This window comes from Oryx dammah, unplaced genomic scaffold (genome assembly GCF_014754425.2).
Source record: "Oryx dammah isolate SB20612 unplaced genomic scaffold, SCBI_Odam_1.1 HiC_scaffold_2, whole genome shotgun sequence".
NCBI classification, from domain to species: Eukaryota; Metazoa; Chordata; class Mammalia; order Artiodactyla; family Bovidae; genus Oryx; species Oryx dammah.
In genome coordinates, this window is record NW_024070186.1 from 85,410,279 (window position 1) to 85,422,296 (window position 12,018).

The 12,018-nt window shown below is 35.2% G+C and overlaps 1 protein-coding gene across 1 annotated transcript in view; it reads right to left on the reverse strand.

Moving 5' to 3' along the window:
• Window positions 1–12,018, reverse strand: part of PAK2 (p21 (RAC1) activated kinase 2) — an 87,324-nt gene that overhangs the window by 74,099 nt on the left and 1,207 nt on the right. The window lies entirely within an intron of this gene.

Sequence of the window (12,018 nt, forward strand, 5' to 3'; positions counted from 1 at the left end):
TATCATTAGGTCGAAAATGCATTTAATACCCCTAAATCTATCAAAGAACATCATAGCCTAAGCCTACCTTAAACATGCTCAAAACACATCAGTTGACAGCTGGGAAAATTCATCTAACATAAAGCCTACTTTATAACAATGTTGAGTATTTTCTGTAGTTCACTGAATATTTTTCCTAAAAGTGAAAAAGAGGATGGTTTTAAGGGTACAGAATAGTTGTGAAGTGTATGGTTATATCCTTGTGACTGTGTGGCTGACTGGGAGCTGCAGCTCACTCATTGCCTCTGCCCAGCACCACCAGAGTACTGAACCTGTATCGCTAGCCCAGGCAAAGATCAAAATTCAAAGTATGGTTTCTACTGAATGCATACCACTTTTACACCATACCAAAGTCAAAAAATCATAAGTAGGACAACTGGATGTGTATGAAAAGTGTTCAACTAGATATCAAAAAGATGCAAATTGGAACAAGATGCTATTTTCCTACAATCAGACCAAAAACATCAATCAAAGACTTCATACTGAAAAATAAAGGTCAACTGCAGGCTGATTATTTGATTCCTTACATGGTTGTCTAAGTTAAACAAAAACTGAAACCAGCTTCATATAGTAAAAAGTAGTATTAAATCAGATAGTAGTAATCTACCCCAAATTTCCACAAAAACAATTTTCTTTAAAGTCTTATAAGGCTTTCTATTAGCTTTAAGGTCACACAATCTTAACTAAGATACATGACCCACCCGTGATACTTGTTTCATAAGAGAAAGTTAATATATAAAGATGGCTTGCTCCTCTCTGCTCAGTTCAGTTCAGTCGCTCAGTCGTGTCCGACTCTTTGAGACCCCACGAATCGCAGCACGCCAGGCCTCCCTGTCCATCACCAACTCCCGCAATTCACCCAAACTTATGTGCATCGACACGGTGATGCCATCCAGCCGTCTCATCCTCTGTCATCCCCTTCTCCTCCTGTCCGCAATCCCTCCCAGCATCAGAGTCTTTTCCAATGAGTCAACTCTTCGCATGAGGTGGCCAAAGTATTGGAGTTTCAGCTTCAGCATCAGTCCTTCCAATGAACACCCAGGACTGATCTTTCAGATGGACTGGTTGGATCTCCTTGCAGTCCAAGGGACTCTCAAGAGTCTTCTCCAACACCACAGTTCAAAAGCATCAATTTTTCGGTGCTCAGCTTTCTTCACAGTCCAACTCTCACATCTACACATGACCACTGGAAAAACCACAGCCTTGACTAGATGGACAAAGTAATATCTAATATCTCTGCTTTTCAATATGCCATCTAGGTTGGTCATAACTTTCCTTCCAAGGAGTAGGCATCTTTTAATTCCTCTCTGCTAGCCATCCTTTAATTTGGAGACCCAGAGTTTGCCTCAAAGAAACAAGCTAGTTAGTCACCCTTGTTAACTCATTTCTCGCTAAATAGAGGTGAATTCTACGGCAGCTAGAGTTCCTTATCATCTCTTCTAATCTTTCTATATACATTTAGGAGACTGCCATATGTGTCTCTATGGATATAAAGTTCAGGTGGAGCTGTAAAATGGCATAAAAAACCTGGATTCCCACATGGTTTCCTGAGAGGTGTATTTATAGAAGCGAACTGTTGTGTTGTGGGCACAAGATTAGAATCAGTAAGAGCCTTAAAAGAAGCACAGGCTAGAAATCAAGGTAGGGTAAGACCCTACCATCCTAGCCCAGAACTACCCTATTAGATGAATGCCAGTTAATCACTGGGACTCAGGCAAGGAGCTGTGTGTATTTATCCTTCAGCAACACACCTAAGAAGAGGTTTCAACCAGAACCCTAGCCAACTGTAGAGGCAAGGACAATCAATCCCACAAACGCTTCCAATAAATGAGTATCAGGTAATAGCAGCTACCATTCAAGGATGAATAAGCAGGGGACTTCCCTGGTGGTCCAGTGGCTAAGGCTCCACATCACTTCCAGGCATGGGGGTTTGATCCCCTGGTCTAGGCACTAGATCCCAGATGCAGAAACTAAGACCCGGCAGAGCCAAATAAATAAGCTGTTTATTGTTTAGTTGCTCAGTTGTGTCCAACTCTTCTTGTGACCCCATGGACTGGAGCCAGCCAGACTCCTCTGTCCATGCAATTTCCCAGGCAAGAATACTAGAATGGGTTGCCATTTCCTTCTCAATGGGATCTTCCTGACTGAGGGATCAAACCTGCATCTCCTACGTTGGCAGGTGGATTCTTTACCACTGAGCTACCTGGGAAACGGAATAAATAAGTAAATAAAAATAAATATTTAAAAAAGAAAAAAGATGAATAAGCAGAAAAAAAAATCCAACACTGATCCCAACAATAATGCAGCACAAGAAATAGAGAAAATTACTTTTCATAAAAGTAGAATCTAACTTAGAAGGTGAATTAATTCAGGACACAGAATTAAGTTCTAAACACTGTTTGGCAAACTCCATGAAACAGGCATATATAAAGAGAAAAGACCAAGATGAAATGAGGGTAATTTAAGCAAAAAAAAGGAATGGAGTAAATTTTTAAAAGATGCAAAGAAACTATATTTTAATAGCAGAAGTAAAGCCAACACTGGAGGTGATAAAGGAAAATCAAATGAGTGATAAAGACAAACATTTGAGAAGCTCACACAAAAGACAGAAATGAGCTAACCTAATGACTACAAGTGTTCCCAAGGAAGAAAGCAGAACTAAAAGTAACCAAAAATATTTTTGGAAATGAAAAAATAAAGTACGAAGCTTCAGGTACATGCTGTGCTTAGTCGTTCAGTCCTGTCCAACTCTGTGTGACCCCATGGACTGTAGCCCACCAGGCTATTCTGTCCATGGCGATTCTCCAGGCAAGAATACTGGGGTGGGTTGCCATGCCCTCCTCCAGGGAATCTTCCCAACCCAGGGATCAAACCCAGGTCGCCTGCATTGCAGGTGGATTCTTTACCATCTGAGCCACCAGGGAAGCCGAAGAATACCGGAGTGGTTAGCCTATCCCTTCTCCAGGGGATCTTCCCAACTCAGGAAGTGAACCATGGTCTCCTGAATTGCAGGCAGATTCTTTACCAGCTGAGCTACCAGGGAAGCCCCATAAACACTATAAGGATGAACCTTGAAAATATGCTACGTGAAATAAGCAGACACAAAAGGACAAATACTGTATGAATCTACGTATATGAGTCACCTGGAAATGGCACAACCATAAGAGAAAGTAGATTAGACACGGTCACGAGGGGTTGTGGATAGAGAGGAATAGAGGGGTCAGCATTTAATGAGTGCAAAGATTCAGTCAGCAAAGATGAAAAATTCTGGAGATGGATGGTAATGACGGTTGTACAATGTAAGCAAACTTAATGCCAAAGAACTGCATATGGTTGACTCTGAATGGCTTGGGGTTGGGGGCACAACCCTCCACACAGTAAGAAATCTGAGTATAACCCACAGTCCAGCTCTCCACAACATGGTTTCTCCAAATCCAAAGTTTCTCTGTATCTGTGGTTCTGCATCCTAGGATTCAACCAACCTTGAACAGTGCTATACTATAGTATTTACTATTGAGGGAAAAAAAACAAAAACAAAAACAGGCATAAGTGGACCCGGGCAATTCAAACTCATGTTGTTTAATAGTTAACTTCATCTAAAATTGGTTAAGATGATAACTTTACATTATGTATATTTCACAAAAATGCAGAAGCAGTAGCAATGAGCCATTAAAAAACAGAAAGCATTAAAAAATAACAGAAACACACTCAACAAAATTATGACAATACACATATATGTTTTCAGTATTCATTTTAGATTAAAACAAAACTAAACTATTTTAGTAGTTCAGTAGTTATAGTTTAAAAGAGCTACAACTAAAAGTGGCATGGAAAGAAAAAGTTGGCTAATAATTTACTGAACAAAGAACAGGACTGATACGAATTTAATAAACAACTCAGATTAAATATGACAAATTTTTATTGATCAGGTGGAATGCAGACCTTTAGCAATACAGAACTTAAACATGTATCAATAATATTATACCAAAAACATGATAAAAATCATCAGGGTTGCGATAACAACACAAGCCACAGAGTAGGGGAAAATATCTGCAAAAGAAGCATCTGAAATAAAGACGCTCAGCCTCATACTTCATTAGGGAATTGCAAACTGCAACAGTAAGATAGCACTACACATCTATTTAAATGGTTAAAATCCAAAACATGAATAACATTAAATGCTGATGAGGATTTGAGCAGCAGGAACTCTCATTCATTGCTGCTGGGAAAGCAAAATGGTTCAGTCACTGTGAAAGACAGTTTTAGCATATTCTTACGAAACTAAATACATTCTTACCGTACAATACAGCGATCGTTTTCCTTGCTATTTACTCTAATCAGCTGAAAACTTATACCCATGCAAAACCCAAACATGGATATTTATAGAGCAGCTTTACTCATAACTGCCAAAGGTGGAAGCAACCAAGATGTCCTTCAGTAGGTAAGTGGATAGACAAACTGTGGTATATTCCAACAATGGAGTATTATTCAGCACAAAAAAGCAATGAGTTATTAAGCCATAAAAAAATAATGAATGAAACTCAAATGCATATTGTTAAGTGAAAGAAGCTGAAAAGGTTACATATTGTATAACCCAACTATATGACATTTTGGAAAAGGCAAGACCATGGAGACATTTAAAGCATCAGTAGTTGACAAGGATTAGCAAAAAAGGAGGGACAAATAAGAGGAGCACAGGAATTTTAGGAGCTGAGAAACTATTCTGTATGATACTGTAATGATGGATACGTGGCATTTATCCATCATTTGTCAATACCCAATACTCACTATATTAATCATCAACAGTGAATCCTAATATAAATTATGAGCTTTGATTGATAGTGATGTGTAGTGGCTCATCAATCGTAAGAAACATACCACATAATGCATAATGATGGCTGGGGAAGCTAAGGGAGAGGGTAGATCAGGGTATATGAGAGCTCTCTGTACTTTTTTGCTCAATTTTTTTGTGAATCTAAAAAAAAACTGGGCACCCTTTACTCAACAAACACATTCTTACTGCATACATACTTGTTCTAAGTTCTGAACAGAATAATAGCAAAGAAATAAACAAGTAAATGAAAAAATAAATTTGGGTGGAAGTGCTATAAAGAAAAACACAAAGGGACAAAAAGTTTTTGAGCAGGGGCAGAGGAGGCTGTATTAGATGGCTGATAAGGTAAGGCTTCTTTAAAGCAGTGACATATGAAAGGAAGACAGTATTCAGGCAGAAGAAACAAACATAAAGGCCTCAATATAAGCAAGCATAAGCTGTTCAGAAACAATGCTACCTCTCAGTCTTTGACAGATTAAGATTAAAAACTTAATAAAGGCTAAGTCTTATCGTTAATAAAAACTATTAATAAGGAGTAAGACAATTTGAATAAAGATTGACAGATACAAGTGTGTATATAAACTGTATGTGCAAATTGAAAATGTTCTTTGTAAGTTTTCAAAGATCATTTAGAAAATTGGATTATGCTTTAAGTCACAAAAAAAACCCTCAAGAAACTCAAAAATATTTAAAAAAAAACCACAGTCACTGACAATGAAAGAATGTAAGAGTGAACAGAACTGTACCAAGTATCTCCTGAGTCAAAGAGGTAATCAAATTAGAACTACCAACTATTTGGAAAGCAATGAATACAAGAAAATCATTCAGAGGCATTTTAGAATGCAAAGTTGTACTCAGAGGCAAATTAAGAGCATTAAATGTTCTCATTAAATAAAAAACAGAGATAACTAAGAATTTACTAAGTTAGAAAAAGTATAACAACCAAAAAAAGCAAGAACAAAATAAAAAGCAGAAGTTAGAAAATCAGAACACAGAAAATTAACAGAATAAATCTCAAAGTTTCTTATTAAAAAATTACTAAGAAAACATTTGGCAAATCAAATTAAGAAAAATAACAGTCACTAATAAATGATGGAAATGCACACCACAAATTTTAATTATAAAAATTTACATATACCCATATAATAAATTTGAATATCTTAAAAAATATTAGATACAAATTTATCAAAGCTGATGCATGAGAGTAAGGATTTCTCCATAGACTACAGAAGTTACCATATGGACTGTGTATTCTTATTAAATTAAAAATTCCTATAAGATTCTCTTCTACTCTTTCAATAAATTCTGTACACCTGACTAACAAGTTTGGTTCCTCATAATATAGGTATTTGAGTATCTTGGGAATGTTATTAGCAAATTTATTTACATACTTTTGTAAGTAGTAAAAGAAAAACCTTACCATCACCTAAATTTAAGTGTTATAAAAACATCTGGTAAAATTCAGAAGACAATTCTTTTTTTATAAAGAAGAAAATAAATAATAAGGAATTTTAATCTAAAACCAACAGCTGTAGTCATCCTTAACTGTAAAAATACCAGAGACATTCCAAGACAATCTTGGAGATTCTAATCAATGTAATAAAGAGCTAAAATAAAAATAAATACTGTAACTATTGGAAATAAAGCAAAAGTTACTATTATTTTTAGGTAAGACAAGGAACCTGGAAAACAAAAGTAAATAACATTTTACTGAAATCCAGAAAGATAATAAAAATAATCGTGAACACAAAAATCTAGTTATTTCTACAGGTACAAACTACTGGGTGTAAGATAGGCACAAGGATGTTTCACGCAACACACAGAATGTAGCAAATGTTTTATAAAAACTGTGAATGGAAATGAACTTTTAAAATAGTGTAAAAAAATTTTTAAAGAGAACTTACTAAAGAAAGAAAATCTAGTTACTTCTATCAGAAATAATAAACTAAACCAAATCCACAAAAACAAAACTGTAATTTAAACAAGAAATGCATATCAAACTAATTTATTTGCCTAGCAATAAACAAATTTAAGCAAATTTAATAATTTCATTAAGAATGATGGTTGTTTCAAGGACAACAGCAACAAAATGAGATTCACAAAGCTAGTGATAATACACATCAAACATTTCTGAAGCATAACTTAATACTTTAAAATGTTTATATCCTTTTATTCAGTAATTCCATTTCTAAGAAAATACTCTAAATAATCAGGGAAAACTAAAAAGATATTCACTATAGAATTATTTGTATAAAATACTGGAATAAATTACACATTGGCCAATAGGAAAATAGTGAAACTAAGGCACAGCTGTACAATAGAACATTAGGCAAACATTAAAAAAATCATTTTAAAAAATAATTTTTAAGGAGAACAGAAGGAAACTGTCAAGATTTAATGTTAAGTTTTAAAAAAATCAAGATAGCAAATTCCACAAAATATGATTCCAAAATTTCAGAAAAGTAAATTATGTACACATACAAAATATAAAGAAATATCAAAATACTGTATTAACAGCAGTCATTCATAGGCAGTTTTTTTTTTTTAAAAACTTTATTCTTTTCAAATATTTAATAGGGAAGGTGAAAAAGTTCAGAAAGAATTTACAACAGATACGCTATCAAACACCTGGCTATATTTTTACTATTATATCTGCCAATGTAACTTTTTATTCTTTAATAACCTGATCTTTAGAGAAACTGAAATTGTGTCTAAAAGTTACTCCAGCTCTTGTTGTTCATGTGGTTATTATGTAACATTTTTGCTTTATAAACCAAATCTCAAAATTAAAAAGCATAGGAATTAATTTTTTTTAAATTTTTGGGCACACCATGCGGCCTTTGAGATCTCAGTTCCCCAACCAGGGGAAACCCAAAGGAAACACAGAGTCCTGACCACTGGATTGCCAGGGAATCTGAGACTAGGAATTAATTTTTTGAAAGCTGAGATTATACCTTAAAATGCACCTATGAAATAGGGATTAAAATAAAACCTCTATTTTCCCAGAACTTACTAAATATTTACATGAAAAAATATTATCTACAAGATAATAGTGTGATCAGAAACATGTTAGGAAGAACTCAGTAACATAGGTTAAAAGAGCCCTGAACGCTTATGCATATAGGTGCTGCGCTAAGTCACTTCAGTCGTCTCCGACTCTGTACAACCCTATATGGACTGCAGCCCGCCAGGTTCCTCTGTCCATGGGATTCTCCAGGCAAGAATACTGGAGTGGGTTTCTGCACGACTCCATATGGACTGCAGCCCGCCAGGCTCCTATGTCCATGGGATTCTCCAGGCAAGAATACTGGAGTGGGTTTCTGTGCAACCCCATATGGACTGCAGCCCGCCAGGCTCCTCTGTCCATGGGATTCTCCAGGCAAGAATACTGGAGTGGGTTTCTGCGTGACCCAATATGGACTGCAGCCCACCAGGCTCCTCTGTCCATGGGATTCTCCAAAGAAGAATACAGGAGTGCGTTGCTGTGCCCTCCTCCAGGGGATCTTCCCAAACCAGGGATCCACCAGAGTCTGTTACCTCTAACCTGCACTGGAGGCAGGTTCTTTACCATTAGCGCCACATGGAAAGCCCGTATGTATATATGTGTTTCAATTTTAACCAAAACTAGAGTTCTTTGCATCTCCTTTTTGATTAGTTTCAATTGACAAAAACTGAGATATAACTCTCATTTCCAAATGAATAACTCATCCTTTCAGCATACTCCAAAGAAAGATTATGGATCAATGTGTCAAGAAAACATATAAAAGCAATAAGAATATCTAAATCATACCGGAAATCAGGGAAGACTCCCAAAGAAAGCTATTCTCAAAAGCTGAAATTTGAAGGCTGAGGATGAATTAGGTAGACGCCAAGAACTAGGAGCCAAAAGAGGGCATTTCCTCCTCCTTTTCAGATGTGATGCTTACAATAAAACTATTAAAATATTCCTCTCTGAATCCCTATCATGTGACAAATTTTTACACCAACCTCAAAGTCCTGAAATATTTTCATACCTATATTTTATTTCAGTAGCCAAATTCTTACCCCACTTTGCACCAAAAAAATAATCCTGAAGTATTAAGATTCAAATACAATTATTAAAGTACCAAAAGAAAATATAGAAGATTGTTTTTCGATAAAGGTAAAATGGAAAAGATACTCTTAAAGCATTAATATCTACTATGTGTAAAGAGCTTCTGCAATTCAATAAAGAAGTATAGATTAGTATAACCTTTTAGGAAGGCCGTTTGGCATCTATTAAAACCTAAAATGCACATTTAAGAATCCTTTCTATGGAAATACTTCTATACATATGCATGTGCACAAAGATATAAGTTCCCTAAAGCTCACTTTTAGTTGCCCAAAAATAACCATAAATAATTAAGTAAAGTACAAGAAATGAATAGAATATTGCATGACTATTAAAAACATGAGGTATAACAAGTACTGAGATGGAAAAGAATTTATAACAATCAGATTTTTTTATTAAAAAAAATTAAGGTAAGATTACACACACACACTATGTCTATTTTTAATTGCATAAAGAAAACAAAATTGCTAACAGTGGGTACCTGTAATAAATGCGACTAGAAAGTAAGGAAAGTAATTTTCACTTTTTACTCTAAATAACTGACTTGCTTGAATCTTTTGTGATAAGCATGAACTGACTACCTTTGAAATTTAATTTTAAAATAAGGGGGGAAAAAACTCACTATTCTAATCTGTTACAATCATGGTTATCTCTGAGGGCTAATTTTGTATAGTAATTTTTGTCCTGTTTAATAGTTTACTTTCTAAATTTTCTATGAGAAATATGACTATTTTAAAATCTGAGAAATATGTATTAAAAAAACCTATATTTGATTTCATTGATGAAACTTTTTTTTTCCCTGAAAAGTAATTTTTAACAGTTATGATCTCAAAAACTTGGTCCTGAGATTCCACTTTAGAAAGCAGTCTTAAATTTAAGTTTCTAGGTATAACATTTGTTGCAGAAGCAACTAAATATAAAACACATTTTAGAACAGAGTATCAATTAACATTTATTAATCATGTAAGCATAGCATTTGCTAAGTAATTTTCCCTGTATTTCTCATTTGCTCCAAATAGCCCTATGAAATTTGTATTATACTGTTATTATTATTAATCCTCATCTTATAGACTGAAAAAATCAACTCTGAAAAGAATATGTATCTTGTCCAGAGTCAAGTCCAAGAGCTAGGATTCAAACCCAGGTCTCCAGCTCCTAATCACTTTTGATACCTGGAATGACATGAAATGTGGCCTGCATATTTGGACTAACTATTCTTACTCAGGTTAGTGATCCTAAAATGAAGAAGTGGTGACACTCAATTCTTATCACAGAAGAAAACAGTATTTTTCAAGGCAACAGGGGCTATTTTTTTTCTTTATTCTATTTTCTTTTTTTTTTTTTTTTTGCATCTTTCTGCTTCTACCAAGGTACAAGAAGGATACAAAGGACAACTCAGATTTGCGAGTAACTTAACACCCTCCTTGATTAGTCTGTAACTAACTGCAAGAGCATTTAAAAACAAATTGATCAGAATGCCAAAGCCTTAAAGACTTGAAAACAAGGTGCAGTTTCACATTTTAATCAAAAGTAGAAAATTCAGAAAGCCAAAAGAAATGTTATATTCAAATACTAGAATAATCAATATAGACAGATTAAACATAGGAAGAATTTAACAATATCTACCTATTTTATCCCAAGCTATTCCAACAAGATCTCTTTTAAAAAAGAATAGAGAACTTCCCTGCTGGTGGAAGGGTAAAGAATCCACCTGCCAAGGCAGGGGACACAGGTTCCATCCCTGGTCCAGAAAGATTCCATATGCCTCAGGGTAACTAAGCAGGCGAGCCACAATTACTGAAGCCCCCCATGCTCAACAGAGAAGCCATCCCAATGAGAAGCCTGCGTACCTCAACTAGAGAGTAGCCCCCATTCACTGAACTAGAGAAAGCCCAACTGCAGCAATGAAGACCCAGCACAGCCAAAAATAAAAATTAAAAAATTTAAAAAAAGAATAACTGAATGTTTATCCAGCTACCTGAACAAGTTCCAAGTTTTCTCTTAAAAAAAAAAATTATAATTGAAAAGATACATACACCACTGCTAACCATGTCTGCTTGGAAATCTGCCCATCAAAAAGACTAGAGAATCATAGGAACCCCTATTCATTTGTTCAGTAGACAGACTACAATTACAGACTATGAATTTGAGTTTGCAAGGTTAGCATTTAATGTCAAAAGTCCAGAAGAATAATTCTGAATAATTGTAAACTGGAATCAGGGCCCTAAGAGAAGCAGAATACCCAGAACTCTTCCTCAGTAGAAGTATCTGCTTATAGAAAGCACTGGCAGAGAAGCTGACATCAACACATCCACTTGCACACTCCAACATTTCTAGACCTTAACCCCTTAGGCCAGGAAGACCTCTCAATGATTTAAGGACAACTGACGCTACCAAAATGACAGTCCTGAAAATACACTGAATTTAGGTCAACCTCTTTCACCAAAACCTGAAAGTGGGTTTAAGTCCTACATATGGTACAGGTCAGAAACATTTTAAGGTTCATTTTTCATAATGGAAGTCTGTGTTTCTGGCTAGTTAAAACAAGAAAGATTTAAAAACTAAGAACTTAAGAGTTGCCTTAAATCAATACCCTTAAGAGGAGAACATGAACAAACGTTTCACTTAGCTATATATTTTTTCATAGATACATACAAAATATATAGAAGGGATTATAAGTGTGATTTACAAAAGCCACAGAGCTCCTGGAAAAGCTGACAAGTTCTAACCTGCTTTAAAAATTACCATTCACTGTCTTCATCCCAATCTAACTTTATTTAATGTTATTCTTTTGAATAACCGTACAACAACAAAACCCCCAGAGCAAATTCTTCTACATTTCAATATCCTGCCTACTTGCAAGAGCGGAAGAGTCAAACAGAGCAGGGGAAAAAACGTGACGTGAACAACCTTGATCCAAAACACAGCTCGTGGGAGTCTAATTTTAGGCCTAACCATTTTGATTGTCTTTTTACAGAGGTTGAAAAAGAAAACAAAAAAACACAGATCACTTGTAAAATAAATCTGACATAACTAAACCAATATAAGTTGGCAT